Raw genomic sequence first — 9,207 nt, forward strand, 5'->3', positions numbered from 1 at the left:
CGGTCCCCTCACAGCTGCAGCCAGGGCTCACATCCACGCCGGACACCCTGCTCAGCAGGAGTGAGGCTCGCACAGCTGGATCCTGCCTCAGTCGCTCAGTCACCAGGTTTTCTTGCTTGGCATTGGATTCTTGCAGCTCCTTCAGACAGGTCCTCATCTTGTGCAGCCGCAGACGTTGTTGACAGCAGGGGTGTTCTGGATGCACTTGCTGAGAGCTTGTGCCGTTCAGCCAAATATACCTATCTACCTAACTCACTAACTCTCTTGCCCTATCGACTCAAAAATCTATGGGAAAATTCTTGAAACTTGCAAACCCGTATGTGAAAACCAAAATGCACTCGGTACACAGCTACCTACACTAGCAACTAACAAACAAACAAAATAACGAACCTGCTAACTAACTCACTTACAAACAAACAAACTCTCTTGCCCTACTGGCTCCAAAACCCACTGTGAATTTCTGAAAGTCGCAAACCAGTATGTGAAAAAAAAGTGCACTCAGTACACAGCTACCTACACTAGAAACTAACTAACTAACAAACTAACTAACACACTAACAAACACTCTAACTAACAAACTAACTAACAAACTAACTAACTTGCTAACTAACTAACAAACAAACTCTAGATGGTCCAGCTGAGCCAACATGAGGGTGACAACATGAGGGGGATTTCTTCAGTCAGTTCTTCAACCTGCCTTGAGAAAGAGGGGCGGGGAAAGACAGGCATTAAGCACAAGGCTGAGAGGAGAACAAGCAACTCGTGCTTTAACAGGATAGGCAATCCCCATCCACAGTTCTTTTCTGCAGGATTCCTTAGGGCTGGATATTATACTTTGGTGTTTTGCTATTAATGATTTAGACTGTGGAAGTCTGGGGAGGTCTCAGTGGACATGGGGGCTTTTGACTCAACTGCCGTGCAAATCTAGGCTTCAAGGGCCAGGCCTGGGTACAGCTGCAGTAAGAACGGAGAGTAAAACTGAACCAGAGTAAAGCAAGGAGGAACAAAGACAAAGACAAAGGCAAGAGGAAGAACTGTTTTACAGTGAGCGTGGTGAAATATTGGCACAGGTTGCCCAGAGAGGTGGTAGATGCCCCATCCCTGGAAACATTCAAGGCCAGGCTGGACGGGGGTCGGCGTAACCCGATCTCATTGAAGATGTCCCTGCTGATTGCAGGGGGGGTGGATTAGAAGGCCTTGGAAGGTCCCTTCCAACCCAAACTCTTCTTTGATTCTAGGGTTCTAAGTGAAAAATGAAAACTGCCAACGCTGGAGTGCTCTTCACCTCCAGGTATCCACCTTCTCCCAAGGGAAGGTGAACGCTTCCTCTCTGAGGCCGTCTCTGGGCACCACAGAAATATTTCCTAGACTCAGAGCAATTGGAAAGAGGGAGAGCAGGCTCTTTCACACACCAGGGCTCCTTGTTCTTCTCACCCCACCTGGCTTGTCTCAGTCGCCTGTTTGTGAGCTGTCCAGCTCCAGCCTTCGCCTCCTCTTGCTGGGCTGGCCATCGCCCCCCTCTTCGAACAGGAGTTTTCTCTTCCGGGGGGAAGGATTTCCCCCCTCCCGCGAAGAGCCTGACAAGCTTTCCATCCAAAAGGATTGTTAGACAGGTAAAGCCATGATAAACAGGAATCAATTCTACTCTAAAGTAAAGCCAGCTCAGGTTACCTGCTCTGCCCAGAGGAGCTGTTCTGGGCTGCGCTTTCTGCAGAGACTGAAGGCACCTGCAACGGAAACGCAGAAGATGACACCTACCCGTTTTCCAGCTCAGCTCTAAAGGGCAGATCCCTTGGGTGGCTTTGCTCAGCCCAGTTGGGCCACTTCTGTTGGGATCGCTGGGCAAAGAGTGATGGCCAACCTGCATCAGCCTCACTCTGCACTTCTGCAAAGCTGCAGGTTGGTGGATGAACCTGCTTGTCCTTACAGCGGCAATCCCACCTTCTGAGGGGGGAGGCATTCTCTCATGCTGCTTGTGGCTCTCACATACCTCTGCAGTTTCTCCTTGTTCTCCTGGTGCCGGCGAGTCCTCCGCCTCTTCACCGGCAAGCCCAGCCCCCTCTTCCTTCTCCTCCCCCTCCTTCTCCTTCTCCACGAACAGGACCTCCTCCTCCTCCTCCTCCTCCTTCTCCTCCTCCTCCTTCTCCTCCTCCTCCTTCTCTTCCTCCTCATCCTCAAAGAGTTCCCCATGGTGGTTAACGAGGAACTCTACCAGCTGGGTCACCTGCACACGGTAAACCATTGGTTCCCAACGCGCTGGCTGCAATGCCTCCAACAGCCCTTCCCACTCCTCATGCTGCCTTGTGCACAGAAAGCTGCAGCTGTGCAGCTGCTCTTCCCAGCAGCTCCCCTGCCAGCATTGGCTGAAGACAGGAGGCAGCCAGGAACCTCTGAAGAGCAAAGCTGGCGTGGGCCGGGAAGGCTGCAAGGGGCTGGGAAACACAGCGTACCTTCCCTGTCACCTGTGCCAGGACATCCAGAGGGAGCGTGTCCTCCTCTGGTGGGCCAAGGAGGTTGGGCCCCACACAGATGGCCAGGTTGATGGCTGTCATCTTGGTGATGGTGGCATTGCTGCTGATGTTCTGCAGCAGCCGCAGCAAGGTCTTGAGGAGGAGGAGGTTGGCCTCGGGTAACTTGCGGGCCACCCTGTAGAAACAGGAGCCCAACGTACAGAGGTGAAGTAGGGGTTGTCAAGACAGGTGTCCCATGCTGATGTCAGCCAAGCCCACCCCAGGGAAGGCTCCTCGGCCAAGCTGGCTCTACAGCAGAGGGGCTGTCTTCCCTGAGAGATTACCACCTTCCTCCCTGCCTGCCCTTCTGGCCAGAGTCCCTTTGGACAAGGAGTCAGCCCCAATGCCTGCATCTTTTTCAGGCAAGCTGCGGCTTTGCAGGCAAGTGCCGGGCTCTGCCAGTCCCTGCAGAGCAGCCAGGCTGCTGACCACACTTACTCTTTCAGCCTCACCAGCCTCTCCTCCCTGCTGCTCTTCTGCAGGGCGGCCATCCACTCCTGGTAGAGCTCCGCCACGAGGAGCTTGGAGGGGATCTTGCGCAGGAAGTCCTGCAACGCCAAGGGCTGCGCGTCAGGCTGTGCGCACTGCTGCCGGGAGCACGGGCAGTATCCCCAGCACGCTGGGTGCCCAGCACCTCCTGGCTTTGGGCTCCTGCTTGAGCAGGTGCCCAGCAGCAGAGCCAGGAGCTGCCGGACTCCAGGTCAGCAGGGCTCACCTTGAGGATGACAGCCAGGACGTGCACCGGCTGGCTTGCCAGGTGGACCTGGGTCCCGCTGTCCAGGGCCTCCCTGATCTCACGGGAGGCACGCTCGCTGGCCGCCAGCCGGAAGATCCCCTCCGTGGATGGCCCCTGTTCATGCAGCAGAGTCAGCAGGTCCTGCAGGGGAGAGAGGAGGATGTTGCTGGGCTGGAGAGAGGTCCTGGGAGAGGCCAAGCTTCCTCAGGGGCAGGAGTGAGTGTGGATGGGTCTGCTGCCCTGACTGAGGCAGAACAGAGGGCTGGCTGGAGTTGGGTGATGTGGAGAGGAGCGCGCTTTGTCCCCAAGGCTCATCTGGGATGCTTGCCATGGGGACAGTGCCTCTCCAGAGGAGCCAGCAGGATGGGGACCCCTTCCCAGGCCACGCTTGCTTACCTGCATGGGCTGGGGCAGCATGCCATCCTGGCTGCAGAGATCAGCCAGGGGCCGGCCAAAGAGAAGCCCCGTGCGGGCAGAGCCCGATGGCCCCGGTGCCTCTGCAGCCACCAAGGTCCCTGGCCACGCAAAGTGCCAGGGCAGCCACCTCCTCCTCCTCCTGCTGCGGGTGCCACCATCTGCCAAGGAGAAGAGAGCAAAGAGAGGTGGAGCAGAAGCGCCAGGACAGCGCTCCTGGACCCTGGAGCACACGGGAGAAGTGTCCTTTGGCAACAAGGGATCCCGAGGGCTCAGGTCTCTCCTGCCCCAGAGTAATGGGAACAGACGTGCCCTGCGGGAAGGGCAGCAGCAGCCCCAGTGCAGCCTGAGTGCCTGTCTGCAAGAGGAGGGGGGAAGGGCCGTCCCGTCCCCGTCTTCTCCAAACTCACCAGCCAACTGGCCACTTCCAGCGTTGGGCACAGGTGGCTGCTCGGGCTCAGGCTCGTCCCTGCAGAGCAGACGGCATCAGGCATGAGAAAATCCGCTGCTGCACGGTGTGGCTGTTCTGGGGTGTCTCCCAGCTGTGCGTGGGGGGAGCCTACCTGGTGCCACAGCAGCAATTCACCTGACCCATCTCCACAAAGCCAAGAGAAGCGTCCTGAAAGGGCACGCCTGTGGGGCGTGAGGTGGTAGCCAGACAGGTGGACAGATTCTGGCAAACACCTCCCCAGTGCCGTCCCAGTGCTGCAGGGCAAGAGCTTGGCTCTTACCCCTGACACTTCGTGGCGGCACAGAACCGTTGCCGGGACAGCGCAGAGTCAACACAGCCCAACATTCTGAGCGTGGTGGTGGGGGAGGGGTGCTGGGGGCTCTCCCCACTATGCCCATGTCTCTCTCGCACTGGGAGCCCAGCCCTGGGCACAGCACTTCAGGCCTGGCCTCAGCAGCGCTGAGCAGAGGGGAAGGGTCACCTCCCTCCAGCTGCTGGCAAGGCTTTGCCCCGTGCAGCCCAGGGCACCACTGGCTGCCGCCTTGGGCCAAGGCCACCTTGCTGGCTCCTGCTCAACTTGCTGTCCACCAGGAGCCCAGGACGTTTGTGCCACGCTCTTTGCCAGCAGCTTTGCCAAGTTGCTTTGGGTCACAAGTCTGTGTGCACATGTCTCAGGATGCTTCATGCCCGTAGAATTGCCAGAGATTTATCCTAATTTCCTAGGCAAGAACTCATCAATGAACTTTCTTTGTTTTCCAGCCCCTAATCCTCACTCACAGGCTCTCAACTACGTCACCCCTAACCGTAAGGGCTGCCAAGTCAAACCTCTCCCTTACATTCACTGCAACTCCCCCACCTCACCTGCCCTGCCTGTCCCTCCTCAACAGCCCATTCAGCCGTCCCAAGCACTCATGCTCTCTTACCATTCTGCACCAGGGACAGGAAAGCTTGTGTGCAGAAGTTCCAGCTTCACAAGAGAGCATGGTCGCCTGAAGTATGATATAAATATGGTATTGGCATGGAAGCGTGAGCAATTGCTCACAAAAAATACCTGTTTTTCTTCAGTCTGGTGACACACAACAGTTGACAGCACATGAGCTTTTCATAAGAATCTCTCCAAGCACTTCATTTTCTCCCTGAATATTCCAAAGGCACCTCAGTCACATTTGGACCGGGACAGCCATAGCCCACTCCATGAGGCTCTGCAAACAAAACATCGCTCTTTCCTGTGGCACATGCCAGCTGACTCCTGGAGATCTAGGCTGGGAACTCCACTAGCCACCTTTGACATACGATAGAGTAGTAAAGGCTTGTTTTTGAGAAGTAGCCAGAGATACCGAGGCCACCCGCTCCAACACCAGACACCATAGTGGGTATTCAGCTCCTCCCAGTTTACAGAGCTCTATTGCAGCATTGCATGTGAGATAATTGCTAAGACCCCGTTCCAGTTAGCGGAGGAAGGAGTTATTCCTACTGTCCTAAAGTAGACACCTTTAGGACACCTTTAGACTTAAGGAGTGTATCGACTAAGGCCTCAGTTGGATTTCCTACACGCAGGCAACTTAATGCCATTTCACATGCCATAACAAAACCAGCACCTAGAGATCAGCAGATGTGACACAGGACCTACGGATAGTCTGGCCCTTCTGAGGGAACAGTTGGAGGTCAGAGAACATCCCATGTAGAATCTCAGATCATTCCCAAACCATGCCCAGGGCGAGGCTCTATCATCAAGCCCCTGCTGTTCGCTCACTCTAACGGCTTTGTGGAAACCAAGTCCCCACACAAACACCCAAGTCACAGTGAACCGAATCCCACCCTGGTTATAGTTCCCTCTTCTGCCAAGGAGGTTTGTGTCCTGTATCTCCACAGCTGAGACCTAGTGGGAGCATTCTCCGCACATTTTTGGTAGCTTGTGCCGTTAAGAGCTAATATTGGGGCTAAGGAACGCGCTTTGTTGTTTAATTTTTTACTGTGTCTTGTTCTAACCATCTCCATTTGGCAAACTTCAAGAAACACTTATTTAAACAGTTAAATATGGAGATCACCTCAGTGCTTGCTACCGGTTTTCTCCAGCCTGCAGGAAATGCCTTCAAATGGCCGTTCTATTACTTGTGTCCTTAGCGGAAATTCTTGCAGGTCAACACGTGCCTTTTGCAGCGTGTGCAACTGCGTAGAAGTCGAAGTGCAGTGACAGGAGCCTTTTTAATGAGGTTTCTGCTCTTGGTATCTAATCCACATGGGGTCTTGGGCTCAGGCAGTTGCTGTTGGCTGACCGCTTGGGAAAAGCTGTGTTTGCAGCGTGTCAGCCAATGCGGTCGGCATAGCCCTTGCCAATGACAGTGAGCGCAAATACAGTAGCACCACTTCCTCCGACTTGCTGGATCATGAGCCACTTGATCCACAACTCAAAAGTGAGCTGTGGCTCCAAAGTATTTGTCATGTCAAACGAGCAAGACCTATTCACAGAGGGTCAGAATTTAAAATGCCTTCTTTTGAAAGGATGCACACAGGATACACAGGTTTATCTTCTTGATGTTGGTCACCTACTAAAGGGCCTGGGTTGAATTTGTGGAGCATATTAGGGGAAGAACATAACACTGTTTTATGGCAAAGGCATTTTTTGGCTGCCAGGGTGTATGCTGCACGTGAGTCAGCTCACCTTGCTGTTTCCTGGTCAACTTGGTGTGCAGCAGGACCCCCAGGACATAGTCTGCCACGTTGCTTTCCAGAAGCTTGGTCAAGCTGCTTTGGGTCATGTCCTGGTTTTGTTAAAAACAAGACCAGTTGCGTTTTAGTGATTTTTCTTTCAGCTAAGTTCTTCTTGGTGGCTGTACTTTTCTGAGCTTTTGCCTACATATTTTTCCTCGCATGCTGTACTCAGTGCTGATCAGAAGACCAACGGAATGCTGAAGAAGCTCATGTTTAGATTTATTGCTATGGTAGCCAAGAAAGACTGATAAGTTTTCCCACGTTCCGTTGTGAGAGGGGCGTGTTTGAGGAGGGGTGGATGGAACTGGTGACTTAAATTAACCAATTAAGTATTCCGCCCCATAATCGTCATACCCCCTTTTCAAGGGTTAAAATTGCAGGGTGACAGTCAAACCCTGGCAGATGTATTGTTAACCTCCTCTCCCCTCCACTTCCCCCTTTTACCCCTCCCTCTCCCCCCTTCCCACTCAGGACAGGTGATCAGGAGGGAAAGAAGGAGAGAGAGAAGAGAGCTGGAAAAATTAAAGATATTTTACTAATGCTACTAATAAGAATAGAGAAAATAATACAAAATATACAAAACCAATCTTGAAAGTCTCAGCAACTGCAGAGCCAGCACCCAAAGTCCTGATTAGACTCTGTAGCCAACCGGAGCTGGATTCAGTCTCTCACTAGGTCTCAGTTCGCAGGGATGACTAGCAAGGTCCTCTCCTAATGTCGGCCATAAGCAGAAGGGAAGGAAAAAAGGGAAAAGGGACGAGATCCTTGTGATCTCCCACTTTTATATGAAGTATTCACATGAATGGAATGTTATACCCCATTGGTCAGTTCCTTGGTCACCGGTTTCTCGTTGCCCCTCTCGCGAGATGTCCATCCGTGCTTATCAATAAGTTTGCATTCCATTACTAGGTTTACCAAAACATGTATCTGGTTCTCCAGGAAAATGCAGCTAATATGAAGGCTTTAGCTGACAGGTAAAATTCACTAAAAGAGAAACTTGTTTTTCAACAAAACCAGGACACCCCTATATAAGAGGGTGATCACGAGGGTCAAGCTCTCCTCAACCGTGGCCGGCATCTCGAGGGGAACCTGCCTGTCTGCCTGTGATGTTGTTGCAACCGTATGCAACAAAGTGTCTTGCAATTCAGTAACAAAGAGACACGGCCTCTTGCAAGGCCATCTCATGGAAACTTATATTAAGACCAGCTAATGACTGTCTCCCTGTTTACAGAGGCTTCACTGAGCCTTTCTTGCTGCCTGTACTTCATCTTTGCTGTAGTTATAAACAGTCACAGCTTTCCCGTCATAACTACATATTCATAGACACAGTTTTAGAAATTCGCAAAAAAAACAACAAGACCACCACTATAGTTAACTGGAATACCGCAACGTTTAGTTATTAATAATAATGTATAGAACACTCCATGATAAATTTTTCTTTTATAAAGATGTTAATTAAATTTCAAAAGAAAGCGGCACAGGAAGCATCTTCTTGGCACTCTCAGGTTTATTTTACCATTATTAATTTCAGGTGGAAAGGAGGGAATCTGTTGAAGAAAATCTCCAAGTTCAAAATTAAGGCTGTAACACATCAAGTGACAGAATCAAGGTGGTTCATTCTAAAACCTCTCTGATACTTGCTAAATCTTTAGTTTACAACAATTGTATTAGGAGCAGTCTGAAACCTGATCTGCCGACAGTCTGTCCTGTGTTTTCCAAAGCCTCTCTTAAATCAGTGCTGGCTTTACAATCATGTGATTATGTTTCCAACCAGGAAATGATACATTTTCATTACTAAGGTGGCATTTTTTTTCTTGGAGTTTCCATGTTTATTCTTAGGATGAAAGCTGCAATCTTTAAACTGCGTTACACCCAGAATTTATGGCTCCTAAACCGAAAATCAAAATCGAGAGAGAGGGACAGACTAAACGAGAATGGAAAGAAGTCAGAAAGAGGTTAGTAAAGCTATGGAAGCTTTCTGGAATGTATCAAACAAAAAGGGAAGTAGAAATGAGGAATAACTGGAAATCGGTAACTTGCAACTGGCTAAAGTAACACATTCCTTTGTTTTAACCAGGCTTTGTTTGAGTGAGAATAGCATCGGATTTGACTGTGCAGTGAAAGAACAACCACAACAGGTAAGTAGTGCCCAGATGCAGCAGCAGCAAGTGTTCTTCTTTTGGCACCTCGCGGGGCCACGGTCCCCTCACAGCTGCAGCCAGGGCTCACATCCACGCCGGACACCCTGCTCAGCAGGAGTGAGGCTCGCACAGCTGGATCCTGCCTCAGTCGCTCAGTCACCAGGTTTTCTTGCTTGGCATTGGATTCTTGCAGCTCCTTCAGACAGGTCCTCATCTTGTGCAGCCGCAGACGTTGTTGACAGCA

The 9,207-nt window shown here is 51.6% G+C and overlaps 1 long non-coding RNA gene across 1 annotated transcript; it reads right to left on the reverse strand.

Annotated features, from left to right (window-relative positions):
• Positions 1-643: 643 nt before the first annotated feature.
• LOC139827097 (uncharacterized) lies at positions 644-1,779 on the reverse strand. The gene is made up of 3 exons (XR_011737293.1): positions 1,671-1,779; positions 1,439-1,584; positions 644-692 (listed from the first exon to the last, which is right to left on the reverse strand). It is a non-coding gene; the product is annotated as an uncharacterized lncRNA (long non-coding RNA).
• Positions 1,780-9,207: the final 7,428 nt, after the last annotated feature.

Source organism: Patagioenas fasciata, chromosome 1, assembly GCF_037038585.1.
Source record: "Patagioenas fasciata isolate bPatFas1 chromosome 1, bPatFas1.hap1, whole genome shotgun sequence".
Lineage (NCBI taxonomy): Eukaryota > Metazoa > Chordata > Aves > Columbiformes > Columbidae > Patagioenas > Patagioenas fasciata.